Consider the following 9,002-nt stretch of genomic DNA (forward strand, 5'->3'; position numbering starts at 1 on the left):
TGAACTTAGCAGGAAAGCTTTTGGTTTCATATCATTTAGGTTATCTATTAGTGTCTTGTAAATGTTTTTTAATAAGACATTTCCTTCTATCTCTAGTTTGCAGAGAGTTTATTTTGAGTGGGTATTGTATTTTGTCACATTCCTTTTCTGTATCTATTGATGGGATTTAATTTCACTAGTTTAGCCTGGTGATGTGATGGATCCCATTGATTTTTGAATGTTGAAAAACATTTTCATAGGGAAGGAATCAATTTAGTTGTGGTATATACTTCTTTTTATATGTTAGATTCCATAGTCTAATATTTTTAGGACTCTTAAACAACGTTCATGAGGAATATTGGTGGATAGTTTTCCTGAAGCCCTTTTCTCTGATTTGAATGTTAAGATAATACTAGTGTAATAGAATGAGGTAGAATTTTTGCATCTATTTCTATCTTCTGTGATTGTAGAAAATTGATATAATCCCTCGCTTTAATGTTTAGTAGAACTTAACTCATCTGAGACTCGTTGTTATTAATTAATTATTAATTATTGATACTATTTCTTCAATAGAAAATGGCTATAATGTCTATACTTTGGAACATACCATAGGAAAGAATTAAAACATATCTCATGTGGTTCTGAATCATAGAAATGATATTACATTATGAATCTAGATTAATATGATTTATATTTTTAGTTATTTAAAAACACCTGAGAGAATTAAATTGTTCACTTAAAAATGATATAAAGAATCTATAGTTTTTTGTTTTTTTTTTTCTAAAAACAACTCTAAACCATAATGCCTAGCATCCAGTAAAAGATTATGAGAACAATAATATCACAGGAAAACATGAATAGGACGCAATAAACAATAGAAAATAATTAATAATTTTAGCTATTAAAATTATCAGACATACTATGAAACAATCAGACCTACTACAAAGTATGAAGTATAAGTCAATCTACAAAATTTTAGCAAAAAAATGGAAACCATAAAAAATTTGGCATTAAAAATATTTTAGTTGTTATAGAAATTTTATTTTACTTATTTTTTTCATATGTGGTACTGAGAATCAAATTCTTTACCTCACACAAGTACTCTACTACTGAGCCACAGCAACAGCCCTAACATGATTTTTAAAAATGAAAACAAGTAGAAAGAAAATATCTGTAATAAAAAATAATAATAATAATTGAGAATTTAAGGAAAATCTAGTAATCTTCACAAAATTTTATAACACCTTTGTGCAGAGCCATGCTAACCTTTTCTGTATTATTCCCATTTTAATACAAGTGAATTCAGAGAAAGTACAAAAGAACAATCACAACACTAATAGAAAACCAAAAATCAAAGTAAGATTGATTTCACAGAAACAAGTGTCACTGAATGCTCATTTTTCAACAGCAATAATGAAAGTAGCACAGAAATTCGGTATCTCCATTTTTGAATTAAGAGTCAATTTAGGATTTTAGGACTAATAAATATTATTATGGAAATAACTATGAATGACATTTTCTGACTTACAGTGCAAAGTCTTTAATAAAAATTTCGATTTTATTTGTATGTATGAATGTTTTTAGATTTTTTTTTAAATTGTGATTTTCAACTAATTGGTACATTTCATTTAAGTTTTCAAGTTTTGGGAGAAATTTATTATATTATCCCTTAATCTTTTTTAATTGACTTTAATATCTATACTGAATTTTCTATTTTATTCATGATAATAATAATTTATGTTCTCTCTTTTTCTCAGTCAGTTATGGAAAGTTTTGTCATTATAGTAATAATTCTACACTTGAAATTTTGCATTAGTGATATCCTCTATTGAAGATGTTTTCTATTTCAATGCTATATCATTTTTTTAAAAAATATTACCGTTATTCTTTTCTCTCTTTTCTTATATTTTGGGTTTAAATTTCTGTTATTTTGCCTAATACTTTAGTTAGAAGCTTAGATCATTGATTTTTTAAAATTTAATTTCCTTCTAATGTATGTATTCAATGCAGCAAATTTCTTTCCACTGTTATTAAAAGTTATTATTAAGTACACACAAAATTCTATTATTTTGTATGAAGCTATAATATATGTCATCTCATTGACCATCAGGTGGATTCCACTGATCTGATTAGATCAGGAGATATCCCCTACCTCCTTCACCTCTCCATGTGCATCCCTCCTGCAGCTGTGCCCTCAGTCTAAGAGGATGAACATCTCACTCGGGAGAATTATCCTTTGATCAAGGGTATTACAGTAGTTACTTTCTTCTCCAAACAAAATTCAATTATTACATCTTCTTGTTGAAGTAAGCACTTAATGATTATAATAAAGATCTCCTTTTTGCAATGCTTACTATGTGAAACACTCCAATATCTTATTGTTGTAAACCCATGTCAGGTGATTCATATGTTAAATATCTTTCATATATTTTCTTCAGATGTATAGACCTTACCTTGTTCATTCTGTGAGTGTGATATATTTAGTTACTTTTATGTTTAATTCAGTGTCATAACTGAACTTCATTTAAGTGTTCATTCATTTAAGGTTTAATATAATTACTTATATATTTTTATTATGGACTATTATATTGTTATTTGTTATCTGTTTTTCTTGATTCTTGTATGATCGATGTAAGTTTTCATTTATTTATTTTTTGGGGCATTATAATTTTTTTAAATTTTTTTCAATTCTATCTTTTATTTATTATACTTCATTAATTGGGTTCTTGAGTATTCATTTTTTGGCATTTTATTAATATTTCTTGGGCAGTTTTGGTATCATTGCATTTAACAGATACACTAAAAGTCACAAAAAATACATTTGTAACTAATTAGTTTATCATAAATTTGTTCTCTTACCATAAGAAAAAGTGCAGTCTACTATTTCTAGTCATCATACAATTTTGATTTTTTTTAATATTTTTACTTCTAAAAATGATATAAGCCATAAAAGAAATTGTAATTGTTTAAAATTTAAACAGTTAATATTTTTTCTTTCAAAAAAATTTACCCTAATATTTATCCTTATCAACATTATTGATTTCTTTTACACATTAAACCAATGTTCTTTAGCTTGAAAAACATGTTTCTTTTTTTAATTTTTTATTTGTTTTATTTAGTTATACATGACAGTAAAGTGCATTTCTGTACTTTAATATATCATGCATAGATGTGATATAATTCCTCATATATCTGAGTGTATATGTTGTAGAATCATATTAATCATGCAGTCATACAAATACATAAAATAAAAAATGTCTCATTCTACTATCCTTCTTATCCCTGCATCTGTTCACCTCCCCTCCCTTCACTTCCCTCTACCTAATATAAGACAATTCTATTCTTCTCTAGTGCACTCCTCCATTGTGAATTATCATCTGCATATTAAATATTCAGCATTTTTTAATTGGCTTATTTTGATTAGAAAAATATTGTCCAACTCCATCCATTTACTGGCAAATGCCTTAATTTCATTATTCTTTACAGCTGAATAATATTCTATTGACTATACATATCACATTTTCTGTCTACATTTATCTATTGAGGGACACCTCGGTTGGTTCCATAGTTTAGCTATTGTGAATTGTTTGCTGTAAACATTGACATGGCTGCATCACTGTAGTATGATGATTTTAAGTCCCTTGGGTATAAATCAAGGAGTAAAATAGTTGGGTCAAATGATGTTCCATTCCAAGTTTTTTAAGAAATCTCCATACTGCTTTCCATAGTGACTGTACCAATTTTCAATCCCACGGGCAATGTATGAATCTACCTTTTTTCCCACATCCTTGCTAATATTTGTTGTTGCCTGTACTCTTGATGATTGCCATTCTGACTGGAGTGAGATGAAATCTTAGTATAGTTTTCATTAGCATTTCTCTAATTGTTAGAGATATTGAAGACTTTTTCTTATATTTGTTGATCAGTTGTATTTCTTCTTCTGTGAAGTGTCTGCTTAGTTCCTTAACCCATTTCTTAATTGGGTTATTTATTTATTTCCTGTTAAAGTTTTTTAGTTCTTTGTATATCCTAGAGTTTAATCCCTTATCTGAAGTACATGTGGTAAAGATTTTCTCCCAATCAATAGGCCCTATCCTCACATTATTAATTGTTTCCATTCCTGAGAAGAAGCTTTTTAATTTGAATTCATCCCATTTATTTATCCTTTATATTACTTCATGCAATTTATGACTCTTGTTAAGGAAGTCAGATTCTAGACTGACATAGTGAACATTTGGGATTACTTCTTCTGTTAGGGGCTGTGTCTCTGTTGTAGTTCCTGAGCCTTTGAGACACTTTGAGTTGATTTTTTTTTTTTTTTGCAGGGTGAGAGATGGAGATTTAATTTCATTTTGCTACATATTAATTTCCAGTTTTGCCAGCACCATTTGTTGAAGAGTCTGTCTTTTCTCCAATGTATGTTTCTGGCACCTTTGTTTATCATGAAATAAGTGTATTTATGTGGGTTTGTCTCTGTGTCTTCTTTCTGTGTTATTGGTCTAAATGTCTATTTTGGTGCCAATACCATGCCATTTTTGTTACTATAGCTCTGTAGTATAGTTTATGATCTTGTATTGTGATGTCTCCTGCTTCACTTTCCTTACTAGGGATTGCTTTGTCTATTTTGGGTCTTTTATTCTTCCAAATTATTTCCGTAATTGCCCTTTCTATTTCTATGGAGAATGTCATTGGGATTTTAATAGGAATTGCATTAAATCTGTATAATGCTTTTGGTAGTATGGCCATTTTGACAATATTAATTCTGCCTATACAGGAGCATGGGAGATCTTTCCATCTTCTGGGGTTTTTTTGTTTTTAATTTCTTTCTTTAGGGTCCTGTAGTTTCATTGTAGAGGTCTTTCGTATCTTTTGTTAGATTGATTCATATATATATATTATCCTGCTACTTTGCTGAATTCATTTATTAGTTCATATATATATATATATGTATATATATATATATACATATATATATATATATATATTATCCTGCTACTTTGCTGAATTCATTTATTAGTTCTAAAAGATATCTGGTGGAACTTTTTGGATCTTCTAGATGTAGAATTGTGTCCTCATCAAATAGTGACAGTATGAGTTCTTCTTTACCTATTTGTATTTCTTTAATTTCTTTTTCTAGTTGCTCTGGCTAGAGTTTCAAAAACGATGTTAAATAGGAGTGGTGAAAGAGGACATCCTTGACACTTGTTCCAGTTTTTAGAGTGAATGCTTTCAAATTTTCTCCATTTAGAGTGATTCTGGCCTTGGGTTTAACATATATAGCTTTTATGATTTGAGATATGTTCCTATTATCCCTAGTTTTTCTAATGTTTTGAAATAAAAGTGTGCTGTATTTTGTCAAATACTATTTCTGCATCTATTGAGATGATCATATGATTCTTGGTTTTAAGTCTTTTTAATATGATGTTACATTTATTAAATTCTGTATGTTGAACAAACCCTGCTCCCTGGGATGAACCCCACTTGATCATGGTTCACTATCTTTTTAATGTGTTTTTGTATGTGATTTGCCAGAAATTTACCAAGAATTTTTGCATGTATATTTATCAGCGATATTGCCCTAAAGTTTTTTATTTTTTTTCCTTGATGTGTCTTTGCCTGGTGTTGGTATTAGGGTGATATTAGTTTCAGAGAATGAGTTTGGAAGGGTTGCTTCTTTTCTATTTTATTAACTACTTTGAGGAGTATTGGTGTTAATTTTTCTTTCAAAGTCTTGTAGAACTTGGCTCAGAATCTGCTATTCCTGGGCTTTTGTTTGTTGGTAGGCTTTATTTTTTTTAAACAAAGCACTCAGACTGAGTTCCCTTCCTCTTGCTCTCCAAAGAGGAGTGAAGAATGATCATCAATGGCAATAGGCAGTTTCAGCAAAGGAGCATTGTAAGTCAGCTTCACACTCAGAAGGAAATGCTACACTCCTCTTGTTGCTTTTGGTACTCTGCAAGATCAGAGAAACTTCTATAATAACAAACTATAGAAATTATCCCTGAATGTATAGTATTTGTTGGTAGGCTTTTGATGGTGTTTTCTATTACTTGAAAAACATGGTTTAATATTTCTTGTAATGCAAGAACACTGGCATGATGTCTCCCAGCTTTGCTCACCTAGAAACCTTTCCTTAATTTTTGAAGCTATCTTTTCCTGACATACAATTCTGCCCCTTCTCACCCTATTTTTTTCCTGTCTTTCATGATTTGTGTTAAAAGTCAATGATTCTTACATTCTTCTTTAGCCACTATTTGATTTTCTCATTTTTATCTGCTTGTTTATTAATTTATTTTGTGTTTTTAGGGACTGAGCCCTGGGTCACTTTACCATTGAGCTTAACGTCCAGCCCTTTTAATTTAATTTATTTATTTTTTTTAATTTTGAGACAAGGTATAGTTAAATTGATGAGGATGACCTCCAATTTGCCATTCTCGTACCATAGCCTCCCAAGTCACTGGGATTATGGGCATGCACTAATACATGCTTCTGATTTCATTATCTTTAATTTTCAACAGTATCATAAAATTAATGCTGTTTCTAAGAAAAATTTAATTTGTTTTTGGTGTATAATGAGCTTATCAAATTTTCAACATCAACATGGAACTCCTTTGATTATTATTTCTCCAAATATTGCTTTTTTTCTTTCTTCTCTTTTCCAAAGGAAATCCAATTCCTAGTAGGCTATCTCTCTTTTTTATTATGTTTCATGTTTCCAAATTTTTGTTCTGTTTAAATTTTCATCATTTTCTATTTAAATATTTTCTTTTGATTAGTCATCAGTTGTTTTGAACCTTTCTTTTACTATGTCAAGTTTGTTGTTATGTCCACCAAATATATATTAATTTTATTTTGTTTTGTTAATGTATACTCTACTTCTATTTTGAGGTATACAATCCTATGCATTGTTTACTGCCATATTTTAAATTGTCTTTTACTAACTATAACAACTACATTGTCTATTACTCCATGTTATTTTATCACTTTATTATTGATCACTATATTATGATTTTTTGCATATATTATAAATGAATACTCAAAATTATAAAAATATGCTCTAGAAAATTTTCTATAGCTTCAATTTTTCTATCCTGGCAATTCTTATTAATCTCACAAATGTCTTGTTGCCTTCTCATATTTCTTTTTATAAACCATTCCTTTTGGATAATGGTTACTATTAGGCTTATTCATATCTCATTGTGTGATAGAATGTTACTCAGCCAAAAAGAATAATGAAATTATGGCATTTGATGGTAAACAGAAACAACTGAAGAATACTATTCTAAGGGAAATAAGCCAGCCAAAAAAACCAAAAGCCAAATGTTATCTCTGATATGTGGATGATAACATATGATAAGGAAGAGGGGGTAGAATAGACATTCATTGGATTAGACAAAGGGGAATGAAGGGAAGAAATGGGATATTGGAAGAGGAAAGACAGTAGAAAGAATTGGACATAACATTCCTATGTTCATATATTAATATATGACTAGTGAAACTTCACAACATGTAAAACCACGAGAATGAAATCCTAATTAGAATATTATACTCCATGTATGTGTAATATGTCAAAATATATTCTAGTGTCATGTATATCTAAAAAGAATGAACAAAAAATTAAAATTAAATCTCATTGTATGGACACACAGTCTAAAAGGCGGAAAAATTTTTCAAAACAGCAAGGAGATTCTGAATATATTTGATTGGTCACTTATTGTCCTGAACTTTTCATCAGAAAATGCCCCTTCCAGAAATTGTGATGAGTATTAGATTGAGCTAAGAATATTAAGAATATTTAATATTAAGAATATTTCTTTGAATTTATTACTGCCAATACCATTTTTTCTTAAAATATATACTAAATACATGTATGAATATATGTACATACATATATTAAATATATACTATATATATAAATATATACTAAATACATATACTAAATACATGTATGATGGTGTGAGGAAAAAGAAAAAAAAAGTGTGTCACATTAGATTGGGCATAGAGAAGTGAGGGGAGGGAAGGGGAAGTGGGGAAAGGAAGGACGTGACTGCATGACCAATGTGATTCTGCAAACTGTACACTCAGAAAAATGAGAAATTATACCCCATCTGATTTAAATGTATGATATGTTAAGATCATTGTACACCCATGTGTAACTAATTAAATTTTCAAAAATAGCAAATATATTCTAAATTTAAGGTTTCTATTCATCTATAGCAGAAAGATAAGTTTAATGTAGCTGGTTTATTATCAGCACAATAAAATGTATTGTTTTATTTTATTCAACTTATTATGTTGTAAATACATAGTTATGTGATTTTAATTACGTGTATCAATAAATCTTTTTTACCTTTCTTTTACATACAACTCAAGTAAATTTCTAGCTTTTACAACCTTGAACAAATAGGACAACGAAGTTTCCAAGTGTTTCCAAAAACAGTATGACAGATCTAAAAAGTATATTTAAGTATCTCTGAAATGTTGATGCTAACCCACAACAAGGGAGGGAGTGGAAGAAAGAAATAAAAGTTCCTTGGATTAGACAAACAGGAATAAAGGGAAGGGTGGGGAGATGGGAATATGTAATACACAAGAGTGAATCAGACATAACTTTCCTGTGCTCAGAAATGAACACATGACCAGTGAAACTCCACATGACGTATGACCAGAAGAATGGGATTCTATTTAGTAAGCTCTACACCATGCATATATATCAAAATATACTCTACTGTCATATATATCTAAAAAGAACACACAAGCAAAAAAAATCTCTGATTTGTAGATCTTAGACATAATCTGAAAAGTTAAACATTTTTCAAGTTCAGCCTTACCTTCTTCCAGAACTGCACTTAAATTTCTATGTATAAGCATTTTTTAAGTGATTAATTGACTCTTCTGAAGTCCTGATGGAACTTAATGCTTAGTTAAGCAATCACATTGAGTATGATATCAGTGATTGGATCCCAGAGGACGTTTTCATTGGTTTCATTTAGTTTTCAAAACAATTTGGAGTTCTTTGAGAT

The 9,002-nt window shown here is 29.4% G+C and overlaps 2 non-coding genes across 2 annotated transcripts; both read right to left on the reverse strand.

Moving 5' to 3' along the window:
- Positions 1-1,188: 1,188 nt before the first annotated feature.
- Positions 1,189-1,294, reverse strand: LOC143386511 (U6 spliceosomal RNA). The gene has a single exon (XR_013089589.1). It is a non-coding gene; the product is annotated as a U6 spliceosomal RNA (small nuclear RNA).
- Positions 1,295-5,782: 4,488 nt separating this feature from the next.
- On the reverse strand, positions 5,783-5,996 carry LOC143386510 (small nucleolar RNA U3). The gene has a single exon (XR_013089588.1). It is a non-coding gene; the product is annotated as a small nucleolar RNA U3 (small nucleolar RNA).
- Positions 5,997-9,002: the final 3,006 nt, after the last annotated feature.

The sequence above is a fragment of the Callospermophilus lateralis genome, unplaced genomic scaffold (genome assembly GCF_048772815.1).
Source record: "Callospermophilus lateralis isolate mCalLat2 unplaced genomic scaffold, mCalLat2.hap1 Scaffold_116, whole genome shotgun sequence".
Lineage (NCBI taxonomy): Eukaryota > Metazoa > Chordata > Mammalia > Rodentia > Sciuridae > Callospermophilus > Callospermophilus lateralis.